The 17,967-nt window shown below is 40.5% G+C and overlaps 1 pseudogene; it reads right to left on the bottom strand.

The window, feature by feature from the left end:
• LOC138783751 (hemopexin pseudogene) overlaps positions 1-17,967 on the bottom strand; it is a 57,087-nt pseudogene that overhangs the window by 37,372 nt on the left and 1,748 nt on the right.

Raw genomic sequence — 17,967 nt, 5'->3', positions numbered from 1 at the left:
GAAGTCTCAGGAAGAGGTGTACATGTATACTTAGTCAATCATATGACACATAAACTGCACCAGAGCTCCACTCGACTTAGAACTTTGTCAGTCATAATTTGCTATGAACTGCAAGACAAGTTCTAAAATGTAAAAAGGTGGCACCCAGCATTATTTAGAGGATGTGTACATTGACTGTATTTATGTGGTGAAAGGTTCCCTTTAGACATTCCTGTGTGTTGATGCATCTATGCATTACCAGTAATAGACAGCCAGACAGTACTAAATTTGACATTACACTGTAAGTTAAAGAATAGGCCAGACTAAATGTAGAAACAGCGGATGTTCTCAAAACACAGGCAGTGGTGCAGAGCAGGCGGCCCTGGAATCGGAAGCTGCGGTGGGACGGGACAGGTAAGTATACATTAGGCTAGATTAACACTGCGTTTTTGCAATCCGTTTTTTGCAAAAAACGGATGAAAAATGGATGAATGTAATAACGGATGTAAAAACGGATCAAAGCGGATGCACACAAAGGCATCCGTTTTTTAGGAAAAACGGATGAAAAAAACGGATTGCAAAAACGTAGTGTGAACCTAGCCTTACTGTCATGTCCCCTGCAGCCAAGGCAACATGGCTAATTAAGCAGACACCCCCTTTAATACGGTACACTGAACAGTTTTACTATAAATGAAATGAAAGGGGAAAAGAATGACAACTGTAGTAATTTACATTGGTAATCTTGACTGTAGAAAGCACTGCCAGCATACAAACAACTTGTTGAGCAGAGCTGACCAAGATAATAAAAATTACAAAATTACAAAATTTGCAGAGTATTCAGACATGTATAGGTCTGTACTTTTATCAATTTTTCTCAGGCTCAGGAAACCCATTTAAAGGGAATGTATCATTACAGAATGACTTACTGTTTTAATCACGTTTTTATTTTAAATTTGTTTAAGAATTTGTGTTGATGTGTTTTCTAATTTTCCATTTTACTGTTTTTGTTATAGAATAAATCTGAAATCTTGCAGAATTCATTCTCACTACTAGGTCTAAAACTGAGCAGAGACTTCCTGTTCTGTCTGTGGTGATAAGAGGAGGCTGCTGTATAACTATCTGTACAGCATTGCAGTGACACGTGACACCAGTAGTTAGATAGCCTTTGAAGTGACCTCTTCAAAGGTGACAGAGTATGCGCAGTAATGTTTTACACTCATCTCAAGGGGACAGGCCTTGCTTATTGTCATTTATGGCCATGAGGCTTGCAGTAAAGCATGTCACTAAATGCTATCAAAAACAGTTCGGGCAAGATGGCTGCCCTCATAACAATGTACAAAAAAAATGAAGTAAAAACATTGTAAGTTATCCTCAAGTAAATCTTGCAATCTTCTTCTTTAGTCTTTTGATAAAATTTAATAATTATTTTAATGATTAATCCCCAGATTCCATTAGCATTTTGAAATCTAGCAAATCTGAGTAAATCTTTTACATATAGTCAATTATTAATTGTTGCTTCACATCTAATTCCTTTTTATTTCTTCATTCTGGTCCATGAAATTAATTCATGCCTCTTGACAATTTACCAACAGTTCTCCACGTATCAATTTCCCACTTATATATAATTATGTTTCTATTATGTTTTAATCTGCTGTGGTAAATGTTGCACTTTAAAGGGGAAGCTTTGAGCTTCGAGGTCAGCAGCCACAAGTGCAACGTAGTGAATAGGATTTATGATATATCCAATTATTTATCATATTATTATTGTATACTTAGCACCTTGAAGAAAAAATGGAGGTATATTCAGTAAGAGACCATTTATTTTTCTTCTGCGGTAAACGCTTTATGTATAGAACATCAGATAAGATGTAGTAAGCGGCACAGCAATACGCCTCTATATCTCCACAGACTGACGCTCACTGGCATATGAGGGACCCACGTGTGCAAGTTATTGAGGGCTATTAACTTGTAGTGGTGTGCTCAGCTTTAGAAGTTTTCAAGAGTCCATAAAAACTTTATAGCAAAAAGAGTAAATTGCGGCACTCACCACTGAAGTATGAAAAATATTATAGTGGAAGAAGCCCGGTAAGGGTGAAACAGCTGTAACCTGTTTGATTGCTGTGATCCTGGCGTCTACCCGGCAGCTGTCGCGGTATCGACATGGATACTCGTGATTAAAAGCACTATTTTTCATACTACAGTGGTGAGTGCCGCAATTTACTCTTTTTGCTATAAGGCTTTATGGATAGAGATATTCTCCTCTAAAAGCTTCTACAGGAGATTACCTCTCTAAAAATTGCAGTGGTTACATACCACATATTCATGTGAAATCCAACAAGAACTATACCTATACCCTCTGGGAATGGAAATGGCGATGGTATTGCTCAATGTATTGCCACTAAATAATCAGATGAAGGTCATGTTCAACCAAAAGGTTCATGTTTGATGTCTGGATTGCTATTTTATTAAAGAACACATTAGAAAATTGCTACTTAAAGTTTGCCTATATTGCATTCACATGGGAACCCTCTCCACATACAGTATAGTCTACAAAGGTCTGTGGTCTAAGAACTAAAACTTGAAGAAGAGAAGGGCGTATAGGCGTGGACTGCAGCACAGAGAATGAAAGAGCCTTACAAGAGTGAGTATGGGCATCTGTGATCCTGAAGAGGAGGATGGATTGGGGCTACTGGTGTTGGCCACCAAGTTAGAAACAGAAGGACTGCATATGATTTGGTTATTGTAGAATGGTGACTGCAGGAGAAATATTAGAGCTACCCCCTCAATAAAATTGATAGTTATGCCCCTCTACAGTATGGACCGCTGTATTTGTCTAGGTAATACCTGGCAGATTCACTGTGCTTTCTTATGGTTCTACATGTATTTTGTAACATACTGAAACATTGAATTGGAAGTTTGTGCATGGTAATAGAAAGTCAATAACATAAGTTATGATATGGCTCTTATGCAAAATAACCCTCATCTTCATGTCTCTTCTTAAATCTGTGAAATTAGTAAATTATCTGGGAGGTTTTATACTAAATGCTGTTTGTATCATTCATGTCTCTAACAGATACCCAGAGTGCAGCTTTACAGCAAGTTTTGCATTATATTTATTTCATAGAATAGCATAGGCTACTGCAGTATGAAATGAAGATGGAAGTGGAACACATTCTAGGGTAAGGTCATTGGAACCCGTAAAAAAATTACAGTGGAATATACTTTTGGCTATATTCTCACTAGCCCATGTCCTATTCTTACTAGCCCAGGACCCTCTCCTTAGGAGCCACTTCGGTCTACAATCAAGGATACCACTACACCACATTTTCTACTATCCTCCAACCTAAGTTCACCGGGTAAGATCTGAACAGGCTGCACTTAAAGGGGTAGTCCACCAAAAAAATTTTTCTTTCAAATCAACTGCTACCATGAAGTGCCAGAGATTTGTAATTTACTTCTATTAAAAAATCTCAAGCCTTCCAGTACTTATCAGCTGCTGTATGCCCAACAGGAAGTTGTATTATTTCCAGTCTGGAGAGCAGGAGAGGTTTTCTATGGGGATTTGCTCCTGCTTTGGACAGTTCCTGACATGGACACAGGAGGCAACAGAGAGCACTGGGTCAGAGAGGAAAGAAAACACCACTTCCTGCTGGACACACAGCAGCTGATAAGTACTGGAAGACTTAAGATTTTTTAATAGAAGTGAATTACAAATCTCTGGCACTTTATGGCACCAGTTGATTTGAAAGAAAAATTTTTTTGGTGGACTACCCCTTTAAGGACTTACCATCCTGACCACAGCGTGGACCGTCAAGGCGAGCAGACCTCCAGGATAGTGCTCCCCTTCACAGAACAGTGTCAGCTTTGCTAACAACTCCCAGGTCCCACTACCAGTTGTTTTCCACAGAACCCTTTAAACCACCTTTCTCCATGGCCAGATTCACCTAATCTATTATCATGTGGTCACCCCATTAGCTCCCCATCTCCTTCTTTGATAATTCGTGATTCATAGTAATCTCTGTCTAAGCAGCTCAATTCTAAGGGTCCTATTGCACGGAACGATTTTTAACAATTAACGACTAAACATAAACGATCACAAACGAGATTGTTTATCGTTAAACTGAAATTGTTCACCATATTACACAGAACGATGGTCATTAGTTACGATCGTTACCACGATCGTTATTGCGATCGTTACTACAATCGGTTACTCCATCTGATCCCAGCAAAACAATGAACGATGTGCAATTACGCTGAATGATTAGTGAAAAAATGCGGAACTTGAGCGAACAAATGTGGAATTACAGCAAACGATTAACCATAATTTTAGGTTCATATCTAAATCAATGATCAACAACACACAAATGATTTTTCGATCGCTGCCTGCAATTACACAGAACATTTATTGTTTAAATTTGAACAATATAATGATTTTTCGCACGATAAACGCCCCATGAAAAAGGGCCCTTAGTCTATGGGGCTGCCTGGATGGAGAAGATTGACAGCAGGAAGTTAAAGCGATACTGTAAGTCCCTATTCCACAGGGCGACTATGAGAAGCAAACAAGCGCTATTTGCGCTCGTTTGCTCCTTGTTCCCCCCTTGCTGCCGCAGCGAGTCGGTGAGTCTGGGGGGGCTGCCCGGGTGATTACTAGATCATCCAGGCAGCCCATAGCATACAGCAGCGGTCTGCTGTTACCGCTCCTGTTCCACGGAGCAATGGCAGCAGATTGTTTCTGTAAGTTGAAAAACAAACGATTGCAACGATCAGCCGACATGAATGATGTCGACTGATCGCCTCCTTCTATTCCACTGGACGATTATGGGCCGTAACGGCCGATATTGGACGAATACGGCTGATAATCGTTCCGTGGAATAGAGCCTTTACTCTCGCTTCACTTTATCGGTTAACAGTGTCAACTAGATGGTGCTTCACGGCAGTCGGGCACCATGTCCCAGGAAGGAGAATAAGTTGAGGGAGCAGAGAGACACAGAGAGACTGCAAGGAGACAATACGATAAGCATTAGATTTCAATCCAGGGTTTGAATCACAGTATTAATTGTGCATTACTCCTATATAATAACCCCAGCTGCTGCTTACGGTCCAGCAACTGAAAATTAGAGATGGAGATGGAGATGTCAATCTGGTGAAAAATGCTGTATACAAGTTATATAACGGCCAGAAATAGTGCTGCTCCTCATGTACATACATGACAGTTCATACTAAACAGTAACCTGAACCAACAGGTATGCTTTCAAGTTATTTACCTAGTTATTAGACATGCACTAAAAAGCAAAGCTGCAGGATGTGTTAAAAGCATCATTCCATACTAAACAGGTCACCGCTGTATACTGAGTGCACTTCCAGATCCGTCAAGAGCAGCTTTATAACAATTTCAAGCAACTTTTTGCCTACGCTTTTTTCTAGAAGCTTAAAAACAGTCAAAAGGTTGAAAAATATACGCTAGGCGCGATATTTTCTGACTATAAAGACAAGGTTTATCATTGCTGGAGATAACTATTAACAGAGTCTTCTGTATGAAAATCTGGAATGTCTTTCCGAGACACAATATGCAGTTCATAAATACTCCTGTCTGTGTACAGACGCCTGCAGTTGGGTTAAGGCGGCTTTGTTTCTTTTCTAGAAGAGCAGGGGTTAAACAGAGGTTAAACATGCTCAAATCAATAACACGCCATTAAGTGGCTCTGCGGTGTATGAACTGGTTTGTGTGTGCAAGAGTAAACACACCTTTCGTTTTGTCTGAATAAGGATGTTGAGCGAATCCATGTATGGTTGTGTTTGTATGACCGCACTGTCTGGGAAGGGAGATGAATGAATATAGTAATTATATCTGCAGATTACTGCTAGGGTGTGTCCGTATTTAAATGCGAGCAAGGCGCCAGCAAGTGTGGCACAAAGAGATGCCACCTTCGATGCATACAATTGCAGCCGAAAATCCTGTATGAGTAAGAAGCAGAGCGAGGTTAAACTGTCTGTTTGTGAGCACTGGGATTTGGGTGGTGGCAGTGAGCGAAGGGAGTGCCCGGAATTACCTGCCAAGGGGGGGGGGGGACTCAGACCGGCCAAATCAGAGCAAAACAATTTTTGTTTGGGTGAGAATTCTGACCGAGAGTGTAGGAACGTGCAGAAGAAAATCCCTAAAGTCATTTGGAGTAAAAAGATTATAAAGGAGATGAACTCTGTTTATAGTTCTAAATGAGTGTTATATGGCAGACCAATCTAGTAACTATAACCCTCAATATTCTCCACCAGGATGAGCTGCGTTATTGCACATTAGACCGTGTCAGTCCAAGCCTGACTACTTCATTCACACCTTGTCTGGAAGGCACGAGAGCAGACTGAACCTGGCCTGAAAGTCTACTCTGTTAATCACATTTAAGGTATAGAGCTATGTAACCCATAGCAATAACATACATTTCCATACAACTTAAACACTTCCTCTCCCCATTAGTTATGTCTGTTGCTGGGGAAGCTGCACAGCATTCAGTCCTGCAGCTCGTATAGTTCCCGCACATTTGGCACCCTGCTTTCCTAGTCTGTTTTGCACAGAAGAAATTTTAATGGAGAAAAGAGGGGTAACCTGCTGCTAGAGAGTTTTATCGGTAGCTTCTCTCTCTAAAGGTAAAAGGCTCAAGCTGTTGGAATGCAGTACTTCATTATTAGAGATGAGCCAATACAATTCGATTGCGTAGGTATTCGATCGAATATTGTGGTATTCGAAAGATTCGAATTCAATCGAGTAGTGAGGCGAATACGCGGGAAACATTCGAAAGCCCTCCCATCGCAGTTGACGCTTTTTTTAATCCAATCACTATGCAGGGAGTCCGTGAGGGACCCAGGGAGTACGCACACAGCGGGAAAATGGCGTCTACCCTCATTGGATGGCTGAACCACATAACCTCGAATATTAAATACTTGGCTCCCGCCTCTCGACCGCAGATGAGCTTTTAACCTAGCCAGGGAGAGATCTTGCAGCAGGGAGAGATAGGTTTTAGTAGCGTTTTGGTTAGGCAGGATTACTAGTGAACCCAAAAGTCCTTTTCAGGGCTAATATCCAGCGAAAAAGTCATCTCTGAATCAAAAGCACTTGTCAGTGTTAGGAAATAGATGATAACAGCAGCATCAGCATCAGCAGGTGTATTCATTCCAGTACCCTGTGTGTACAAGTGACTTATAGTGTCCCTGTTTAACAACACTAAGGGCACATTATACATATTGTTCCAGTAGCCCACTAAGGGCACTTGATATATACTGTTTCAGTAGCACAGTTAAAGGCACGTGATACATATTGTTCCAGTAGCCCAGAAAAAGACGCGTCATACATACTGTTCCAGTAACGTTCGTACAGCATTATGCATGATACGCGCGAATAACATGCCGCTCTGCGGACGCACATTGGAATCATTTATGTAACACTGCGCAAGAAATATGAACTAAATGTGTGAACATTGCCATAAATGTTCGTAAAGCGTTCGCAAATATTTTTCCTTCGCAACTGCAGAGAGTGGCATTATACAGCGATTTTGGGTTGTTGGGTGCACCCAGGCATGCTCCCCCTAATGTCCCAGTGTTATTCCGGAGGTGTTTACATCGTTTAGGGAGGTTTTACGGGGGACTTGGTGACCTCCAAGTGGTCGAATTTTGATTTCCAAGTGCTGCAAATTTTTTTCCCATGGACTATAATTGGATCGAATACTCGTTCGAATAGTCGAATATCGGTGCCTATTCGATTCGAATACTCGAAAGTCGAATATTTCACTACTGGCTCATCTCTATTCATTATTTAGGGAAGAGCTGTGAGGCCCCCATGCACACCGGAGAGTCAGACAGTCCTGCAAAAGTTAGCAGGTTCGATGGATTTTTAACAAAAATTCATTTCGGGCAGGGGATGGGGGGAAACAACATAAAGAAGGTATATTAAACTGTCCCGATGCCCGTGCAGCACTGTATCCCGCTCCTGAACCCCCGCTGACAGTCTTCGTATCTCCCCTTCTGTTATGTCACGACACAGCTGACAAATGCCCCGCTCAGCCAGTCAGTGATTGGGGCAGGAAATCACTGCAGTCACTGATTGGCTAAGCAGGCTAAATCCCACCCTTTCTTGACGTTTCAGCTGAGTCATGACGTACCTTCAATCTGGGAGAAAATGACATGGGCTGAGGTATGGGAGATGGGCGGAGCATGTGCACAAGGTCTGGTAAGCATACTTACTTTATTATGCTTCCCAACCCCCTCCCCGAAATTTTATTTTCCTCCCCACCAGACTTCTCCTTTAATTGGGTTGCCAATCAAGACTTGTAAAGAAGGAAGGGTGAATGTGGGCATCATAAATGTGAAGATATTAGTAGTCACCCAGCTTTCCTAGAAACATAAATAGAATTTTACAGAAAGGGGCAACTTAAAGGCAGAGTGACAGCCCGCTTAGCCAGTCACTGAGACAGGACAGCACCGTGATCTGTGATTGGCTGAGTGGGCTGTCACTCCCGAGAGGAGTTGGTCTCAGAAGTGGAGGCGGTTGCTATCAGTTAGGGACACTGTAGACCTGTAGGAGGGCACTGGGGGAGCGTAGAGAGGTAAGCATAGGCTCTTGTTGTTTTCTATATAACAGTAGCAATATATTGATGCATAAATAGAAAAATAGTGGATTCCAATTGGCGCCAAAATACCTCTTTCAGAATCCGATCCTCCTGTCTTGGATGAACACGCTGCCAGGCTCTCTAGGACAAAATACTTCCTAATTGGATAGCAACCCAGCGTGTTTCGGGGGTCCACCGCCCCCTTTAGACCCTCAGGACCCCAGAATAGCCCCTTTAAGGAATGTAAACCAGCTCCGCCCACCTTCATTACAGAAAATGATCTATTTTTCATACTGTGGATTTTTGCTACTCGAAGGAAAAACGTAATAATTTAGTAGCGTTCAGATGACATTCATTCTGCTTGTGTTATTATAATCCATTTATTAGTACTCAATAAGGAGGCAAAGGGCGATAAGATAAGAAAAACATACAGTACACAGTTTACAGAGCGCTGGAACTGAACCAACCTACTTGTGAATTCAGATTCAACACCTCACACATGCTTCTGTGTTTAATGGCTTACCGTAAGTTTACAACAAAAAGGATTTGGCAGTCAAACAGGGACATTTAACCCTAAGCTCGTATTGTGTCTACTGCTAAGAAAATGGACCCAGAGGCTTAAGTGACCTTGCTTGCTTCACAAATTCCATTCTCACACCCCTTCTCAAAGACATCTGCAAAGATTTCAGAAACTCTTTGCTTTTTTTTTTTTCTTTTCCACAAAATGAATGTAATTTTGAATGTTCCTATCACATTGGGTCAAGCACCATGCACACAGTAATCTTACAATGCGGGTAAGTCACTTTACAGATTGCAGAGAATTGCCTAAATAACAATTAATTAAAAAAATAGGATTATGTGAAGAAAAACATGGTGGGGCATGTGACATGAGTTCTAAGTCTTATGGGGGCATCAACAAGCCACTCCTCCTTGGTCAGGGTATTTACAGTGCTAACCATGGGTGAGGGTTAAGGAAAGTTTTTCTTTTTACTGACCTTTTACCGTTTTTACTATTAAATTCAATGGACTTTTCAATTAAAGACACACGCAAAGGCCAATCAGTCCACCTAAACTTGAATAATGCAGCCGTCCCTGCACTGAGGGGCGGCCAAACATCAAAATGACGTCTGTCATTTTAAACTCTTTTGTTTTTCAATAGAGAGGAACAAACGTTGTGAGAACATAGCCTTAGGCTGTATCTATGTTTTCCAGGACTCCCTTGGGCTGCATCCAACTTCTGCAGCCACAGGTAATCAAATGGCGCAAGCTCGGGTTTGCGCATCTCTGATCACAGAGAATAATTAGAATCTATCAATTGTGAAAATTAGCTATAAAAATTATCTTCAACCAAAGCCCAAAGTAGTATCTGTAGTGAACATTGGTGCAATAAGCCAGGGAACTATATTCCTTTCAAACTACCCTGTTTCCCTAAAAATAAGACATCCTCCAAAAATAAGACATAGTGGAGGATTTACAGGATAGCTTAAAATAAAGCATCCCCCGAACATAAGACCGACCAAGGTTATGCTGGTTTGTGATGACAACAACTGTACAGTATATAATAAATGTTCTTTTTTTTTTTGTTTAAAAACAGGTGTGAATTTTTCATGGAAAAATAAGACATCCCCTAAAAATAAGACATAGCACATCTTTAGGAGCAAAAATTAATGTAAGACACGGTCTTATTTTCGGGCAAACGTGGTATTATATGGCTTTTGTTCTTAAGCTTACTGTTTACTTCCCATGTCATTCATTATGGGGTCCTCCCAGGAATTTTGGAGGTGTCTTTCTCATCATCTTAGGATAGATAGATGGTTATCCCAGGCAGGTTTACATTCAGTTACTGTAGGTTTACCAACCACATCTGCTGGACATTTGTTCCAAGCATCCACTACTCTTTCCATAAAGTAATATTTTCTTGTGTTGTTTCTGACTATATTGCAAAAATAACTAAATAAATAAATTAATAAAACCTAAAATGCCACCAAAAACACATTGTAATACACCAAGTTGAAAGAAAAAATTTATTCAGATCTACAGAACGTCCTTCACTTAGCAATAAGGTCAGTGGAAATCTATAAGAAATATGTAAATATGAAGATGGCTGAAGCTATGAGGTCTGTGAGTGGCAGCGATTTTGTTTTCTAGGCAGTGTCTGTAAATGTCACTGTTTACAAAGCAGTATTATCTCTGTTATGTCTGCAGTAAAACAGCTTGTAAAATGCTGCTGGAATTAAACATTCACTTTATAAACCACTTCTGTATATTAATAACTTCCCTTTCTGTTTTGCAGCCCGGTTTATAAGGAACAGACCATTTTCTATGTAAATATATAGAAGATACTTGTAAAAATAAGAGAAAATTTACAGGCAAATTAATGTCACACGTGTGTAGGAAAAAGCAACAGGAACCAAAGTCAGAAGAAGCGGCCAAATGACGGCACGCTCGCGTCAGATTTATCAGTATCGTTCATTTACGGTGTTTATTTGTGGCACGGTTATGCTGGTTTAGACATGATTGTGTCTATATTTGTAAGCAATCTCTCATACAATAAAACATTGGGGCAGGTTTATTCATCCAGATGTATCAGGACTTAAAGGCTCCAAAAAGCAAGTGGCATACATGTCATGCTCCACTATTAGTATAGGTTCACACAACGGCCTTTTTTGGCCGTTCGACGGCCATCTTTGTTGATATCCGTCATTTTTAGGTCGAATAACGTCCGTAAATTCAAAATGTTTGACCTCAAAATGATGGACGTCGAATGGCCAAAAAAAGATGTATGAACTTAGCCCTATTATGTTTTTTAAACTTAGACTGAGTGTCTAAAAAAGGTGGATATACTAAGTGTCCATGTATCCATATTTTCCAGGACTTCCTGCATCCCACTTCTTCAGCCAAAGGTAATCAAATGCAAAGAGTTGGGCTTCGACAAACCTGAGTGTGCTCGAGGTTTGCTCATCTCCAATTACATGTGGATTCCTATAATGTCTTGATATGAAGTACATTAACCAAGAGATGGCATAAAGGAGAGAAAAGTGCATGTGCCAAGATCTTCAAAACCTATAACATAGCATGTGCCACAGTGACAAATTTGTCTTTTTTTTTTTTTTGCCTAACTTGTCCACTTTCAGGCAATGTTCACACTATGAAAAAAAACAACGGGTGTAATTCATAACAACGGCCATTATTTGCACAAGAACGCCCGTTGTTATGAAATACGGTCATTGTTTTCACATAGTGTGAACATAGCCTCAAGATGTGTGCATTATAGTATTAATAGATCTATTGTCTTGTGTCAGTATCAGAATGGTAGCCATCTGATATAACATTTGTCACTCTCACCTTTGAATATGTAAATATACATCCATTAATACATATGTGAGCATCGAAAGTGATCATACAGTTAACTTCACATTTGGCTTACTTATGCATACGTTTCATTCTGAAGCATGTGCAAACATTTTTACAAAACATATTCCAACGGTCACACGTGGCAAACTTGTTGCAGCCATTTCTTTTAGAAACATAGAAGTCTGACGGGAGAAAAAGACCACATGGCCCTTTTAGTATTTCCCTTCTTGTTATCTTAGGACAGATATATGTTTATCCCAGGCAGGTTTACATTTAGTTACTGTGGATTTACCAACCACATCTGCTGGAAGTTTGTTCCAAGCATCTACTACTCTTTCAGTAAAGTAATATTTTCTCATGTTGTTTCTGATCTTTTACCCAACTAACCCCAGATTGTGCTCTCTTGTTCTTTTTTTTATATAAAAAAACCCATCTCCCTCTTGAACCTTATGTAGTCTTTTACCTTATGTAAAGGTTTCAATCATGTCACTCATTTCCCTTCTTTTCTCCAGTCTATACTGGATATATATATATATATATATATATATATATATATATGTATACGTATATAATATAATATAAATATTACCTGCTCCATACATCCATACCTGCTGCAAAAACAGCCCTATTCATATCTATGGAGTGAATTGTCAGTGGTAGAAAGTACTGCAGCCAATCTCCTGCATGGGGATATATCCTTATTGGAAGCTTGAGGCTTTCATGAATTTCATGTTTTCTTTATTTTGGGCAAATAACTACCAAATTTAGTTATCTATCAGTTTTGTCACAAGCAGTATAGGCAGTTCTTTAAGCTGCTATAACCATTTTGTCACTGAATCTTTTGCAAACAACAATAGACAGTGATAATACTGATGTGTACTGTAGCAATACAGAAAGATCCATTAAGGTCCAAGCCAATTTTCGTTTTTGCGCTTTTGCTTTTTCCATTTTATGTTTAAAAGTCCATAGCGCTTGCATTTTTTCACCTAGAGACTTATATGAGTGCTTATTTTTTGCGAAACCAATTGTACTTTGCAAATACAGGCATAATTTTTCCATAAAATATGTTGTGAAACCGGAAAAAAATCATTTGCGCTGTCAAATTGAAAAAAAAACGAATTTGTTTTGATTTCGGGGAGTTTTGCATTTACGCCGTTCGCCCTATGGTAAAACTGACTTGTTATGCATGTTCCTCAAGTCGTTACGATTACTATGATATATAACATGTATAACTTATCTTGTATCGGATGGCCTATAAAAAATTCAAACCATTGTTAACAAATATATGTCACTTAAAATCGCTCCATTCCCAGGCTTATAGCGCTTTTATCCTTTGGTCTATGGGGCTGTGTCAGGTGTCAGTTTTTGCGCCATGATGCGTTCTTTCTACCGGTACCTTGATTGCGCATATACGACTTTTTGATCGCTTTTTATTACATTTTTTCTGGATTTGATGCGACCAAAAATGCGCAATTTTGCACTTTGGGATTTTTTTGCGCTTACGCCGTTTACCGTGCGAGATCAGGAATGTGATTAATTAATAGTTCGGGCGATTACGTGTGCGGTGATACTAAATATGTTTATTAATTTATTTATTTATTAATTTATATTTATAAAATGGGAAAAGGGGGGTGATTTGGACTTTTATTAGGGGAGGGGATTTTTTATTAATAAAAACACTTTTTTACTTTTTTTTTTACATACACTAGAAGCCCCCCTGGGGGACTTGTATATAAACATCACTGATCTCTCATAGAGATCAATGCTGTGTATATACACAGCAAAGATCCATTAGATCGGTCATAGATTGCTATGGCCTGCTGCAGGCCACAGCAATCTATTGCCGAGCCGGGATCAGCGTCATTCCGACGCTGAGGCCCGGCACGGGCAGAAGAACGGATCTCCCCCCCGCGATCGCATCGCGGGGGGGAGATCCGTGCCACTAGACACCAGGGATGCACGGAGGAAAGCACTTCAATGCAGCTGTCAGGTTTGACAGCTGCATTGAAGGGCTTAATTAGCCGGCGCGGCAACGGGACCCGTGCCGGCTAATAGAGGCACTGCCCGGCTGCAGATTGCAGCCGGGATCGGTGCCGTTCAGAGCGGGGTCCCGCCGGGGCCCCGCTCAGAACACCCCCTGCGGCACCATGACGTATCAGATACGTCATGGGTCGCTAAGGGGTTAAGTTGTAATAAGGCATAATAAGAGTGATCATTATTATCATTCAATGTGAACTACTGGGGAGATTTATCAAACATGGTGTAAAGTGAAACTGGCTCAGTTGCCCCTAGCAACCAATCAGATTCCACCTTTCATTTTCCAAAGAGTCTGTGAGGAATGAAAGGTGGAATCTGATTGGTTGCTAGGGGCAACTGAGCCAGTTTCACTTTACACCATGTTTGATAAATCTCCCCGAGTGTCCATCCAATGATGTGAAAATAAATAAATAAATATATATATATATATATATATATATACTTACCATATCTATCTATCTATCTATTTCCAATTATGTGGGTTTATGTATGTAGTATATATATATATATATATATATATACACACACATATATATTTACCATATCTATCTATCTATCTATCTATCTATCTATCTATCCTAAATTCCCTTACAGATGATCTTCCAACACTGTACAGTAGGTATAGGTCATAAGACCACTGGAAATGACAGAAAAATCTCGTCTACATGAGGCTGTTCTTCTCATAGAGGTAGTCTGTTGAAGAGGTTACACTGTATACATACTGTATGCACTCCAGTATACATGTCCTTCCTCCTTTCTGTAATTTTATCTAAACTGTATATTATGTTACATTGAAAACATCTCTTGTTTCCACGCACACCCTAAGAGCTACATGTCCCTGAGATCCTGTGAAGTGTAAACAGCTGAAAAAAAAACAAAAAAAAGACAAAATCCAAGATAGAACAATAGCTTATTTTGTGCCTGTATAATGTGCTGGACTTCACGTGAAGGGTTGACAAATGACCTTCCCTTTGCTGTCTCCGCCTGCCTATCTGTCCTTTGTGCAGCTGGGTCTTTAAAGGTCACATATAAACACTGGAAATGGCACAAACGCCAAATATATCTTATGATTTTCTTTATAAAATTTACTGTTACTGCTTTTCTGAAACGTCACATTGCGTCTGCTACCAATATAGTTATATGAATTTTAGTCATCTTAATCTCTATATGTTTACTGCGGATAAACAAGATACACAGATATTGGCTAAAGATAATACTATTCCTTATGGAGGATTCATCTCTATGATTAACCTTTCTTTATTACAATATTGGGTCAGATAAGCATTCTGACACTATGTCTGTTTTTTGCGGCCGCACGCTCAATAGTATGCAGTGGAGAGTTCTGACGCGGGCGCACATGGATGCGCCAGCATCAGAACTCTGCGGCAGGAAAGATCAGTACTGGCCTGGATGATCTTTTTAGAGGCTGGCCGTTCCGTGACCAGGCCAGGTCACGGAATGGCCGGTCTAATACGCTGTGGGAATATAGCCTAAAGGCTCATCTTTGACCAGATTTAACTATGCCCTGAACAGGTCCATAGGGTATAATAGGCATGTTCTTTTCTGGCAAACATTTAGGCACTACACGTCATTGTTAGCTAAGTTTTTTAATATGTTAGAATCCTAAAAACATTTTTTTAACACTGAGAATAAATGGCCAAGGTAAGTAACTGTACAGTGAACAAAGTCAGAACCTCATTGCTGTTTCGGTTAAGTTTGTAGTTTAAAGCGATACTGTCACCCCAGGAGGAGTGTGGATACCAGCACTGAACTGAGAAAGGGAGAGGGGGCTCAAAGCCCTGCCTTAGTGACACTGTCCAACAATGATAAAAGCACATAGGAAAACTGTGGTGACAGTATCACTTCAATCATAGAAACAGAAGATTGTCAGCAGAAAAAGGCCACTGGGTCCATCTAGTCTGCCCTATTAGTATTTCCCTTCTTATTATCTTAGGATTGATATATGTTTATCCCAGGCAGGTTTACATTCTGTTATTGTAGATTTACCTAGCACATCTGCTGGAAGTTTGTTCCATGCATCTACTACTCTTTCAGTAAAGTAATATTTTCTCACGTTGTTTCTGATCTTTCCCCCAACTAACCTCTTTCTTTGTCCTCTTGTTTTTGAGTTTAGTTTTTTTAGCTGATCATTTTTTTTAGGTCCAGACCTAAAATCATTGGCCGTCAGCCGCATATCACTACATGATGCAATACAACAATGCACAGGTAACGGCTAACAATTAAATAAACTGTTCATACATTACCTGTCTACACTTCCGGTTGAACAGTTTAGAGCAAGGGCTAACATTGTCTGTGCAGTCCTTGCTAAACGATAATTGAGTGCTAATTGAGTGATAATTGGCGCTCATTTACATTATAGATTGGGCCACCATTAGCCCGTCTAACAGAACCCTACCAAATGATCCCTGACTCTTAGCTGATGCTAAGTTATAAAATCATGGTTTTCCTTTAAGCTTGAGAATAATAGAGGTATGTACACCTCCTCCTTCCAGCACCCCTCCCCCTCCTGGATGATTGATGTACAATGCTCTGTGTTAAAACCCTTTACATCAATCATGTAGGACAGAGAACGGTCAATTATGGGGGAGTGCTTGCTGCAGCTTAGCACCACCTGTAGGATTCTTATTACTTCTCCTGAACCCAGCAAACAAACAATGTATACATACACCGAAAGATAAACAAACAATTAATAATGATTTTAGGGTCAGCTCAAAAGATGCGATCAACGACACACTAATGAAATTTCGCTAGTTGTTTGTTTCCTGCGTACACATGGAAAGCGTATCGCTGAAATTCAAAAGATTTAAAGGAGAACTCTGGTGAAAAGCTTTTTCCCAGTAATTAAAACACATTACAAAGTTATATAACTTTGTAATATGCTTCAATCACCTATCTGCCCCCCTTCCCTATCTTTTCCCCCCTCAACCTCCCACCAGGAAGTGAACTTATTCTTACCTAATGACTGTTGACCCCAGGCTTTTCTGTGGCAGCCATTTTGTGACAGTGATATCATCAAGAGAGAGGCGGGTCCAAGCCCTTTTAGGCCAGCCTCCCTTTGTCAGATGACTCAGGTTGCTCAGCTCTGATTGGCTGAGCAAGATGTAAGCCATCTAACAGTTTTACAGAGTCAGTTAGACATCACAGAAGGCAAAGTGCATCATGGGAAAGCCCAAACCAGGAAGTGAAGAAAAAACAAAGACACCCACTGGAGCTTCAGTTCAGTTTTTTTTTTTATCAGTGCCGGAGTTGTCGTTTAATGATTTTTTGCATGATAATCGCCCCGTGTAATAGGGCCCTTACAAGAAAAACATGATTTTATAACTCTGCAGTCATTAGCTAAGAGACCATTATAGTTTGTTATATCTCTCTGCCATCCGTCTGTCCATGTCTGCAGCTCTGAGTATGATATAATGCTGACAGATTGCTTTCGTCTGTACAGTCGATATGTAAACATTTTGTGGGAAGGGTATTTGTTAAGAGGAAAGCTCCTAAGGTTGAAAGAAATTGGAGGAAGTAGCTGGCTTATCCAGGGCAATATGTTAATTAGTATATTGTTTTATGTTTATATTTATATTTGGAAACAATTTGCTCCACTACAGTTGGTATGCAGTGGGTGTTTATATATGTGATGTGCTTTTTCACTAATTCAATAAACTTGACCTGATTTGGGGGGGGGGGGGGGGGCATTTTGTGGCGTCAGACAACCCCTTTAAATTTCATCATTGTAACGCCCGGAGTAGTGGATCCACTGGACCGGCACCAGCGATGGCACAAACCTCACCAGGGAGCGGAGTCTAAGGGGCCGCTGGTTTTCACCAGAGCCCGCCGCAAGGCGGGATGGACTTGCTGCGGCAGGCGACCCCCAGGTCGCTACCCCTGGCTTGGTTGCTGGTGACGGCAGGCGAGGCGTGACAGGAGCAGGTACTGACAGTGGCGTGTAAGCGTACCGCAGGTGACAGGCTGGACACAGGAACAGCAG

This window comes from Dendropsophus ebraccatus, chromosome 1 (genome assembly GCF_027789765.1).
Source record: "Dendropsophus ebraccatus isolate aDenEbr1 chromosome 1, aDenEbr1.pat, whole genome shotgun sequence".
NCBI classification, from domain to species: Eukaryota; Metazoa; Chordata; class Amphibia; order Anura; family Hylidae; genus Dendropsophus; species Dendropsophus ebraccatus.
The sequence above is the reverse complement of the archived record's forward strand: the minus strand, read 5'-3'. Positions and strand labels throughout refer to the sequence as shown.